Below are 1,065 nucleotides of genomic sequence, written 5' to 3' on the forward strand. Positions count from 1 at the left end.
AAAAAAACACACATACACACAACAAAAACTAACATGAAGACCCAGGGAAAAATAAAAAGTAGAATAAGGGAGGACAAATTCTACAATATCTTAAGGCAAAGCTACAATGGAAAGTGGAGCAGCAGACCCAGATTACATATGGACAACTAGTATAGGGTAAAGGAAGAAGTTCATATCAGTTGGGGTGAGGAAAATGATTAGTTAATAGTCTTGGGATAGTATTTGGAAAAAAAAATGAAACTTTATTCTTAATAGCATAATAAATTACAGGTTAGACAAAGAATTAAAATCTAACAGTAAAGTCATATGAGTACTATAAGAAAACTTAGATGGTTTTTTATTTAATTGTGGAATGAAGATGACTTTTTTTAACATGATAGAAAACATGAACCTGCTGGCATAGTGCCGAAGGCATTTGAGTGCTGACAGAAGGCTGGTGGTTCAAACCCACCAGCCACTCCTCGGAATGAAGGTTGGGCAATCTATTTCTGTAGTGATACCACTTGGAAACCCAAGGAGGGGTCCCTATGAGTCAGATCTGACTCAATGGCAGTGAGTTTGCTTTGGTTTTTGGTAATAAAAAAAGATTGATGAACATGATTCTCTAAAAGTTTAAGCAATGAAAACATATGTGGGCAGGAAAGCAAACAAACAAACTATAAGATATATTTGTTTTTTATGCCTGTGGTAAAACACCAATAGCCATAATATGCAATGAGTTTTTCAAACACTAAGAAAAAAAATCCAAATGATAAACAGTTAAAATGCAGATGAACAAGTAAACATAAAACTATGCCCCACTTCTCTATAATCGGGCATAGATTTAAGGGTTTGCTATATGGTTAGGTGTGGGAAAAGAGACTGTCCTATAGGTGAGTGCTGACAGGGCAGTTTTATAATATCTTCAGAAATTTAAAAAGCATGTGAGCTTTGACTCAACAGTTTTACTTTTAGGAATTCATTACACATATAAATTGACAAAAGTGGGAAAATGTATATGCATACAGTAATTCATAGGCGCTCTGGTAGCGTAGTGCCTAAAGCACTTGACTGCTAACCAGAAGG

This window comes from Orycteropus afer, unplaced genomic scaffold, assembly GCF_000298275.1.
Source record: "Orycteropus afer afer isolate SDZICR_OR568_19922 unplaced genomic scaffold, OryAfe1.0 scaffold00236, whole genome shotgun sequence".
NCBI classification, from domain to species: Eukaryota; Metazoa; Chordata; class Mammalia; order Tubulidentata; family Orycteropodidae; genus Orycteropus; species Orycteropus afer.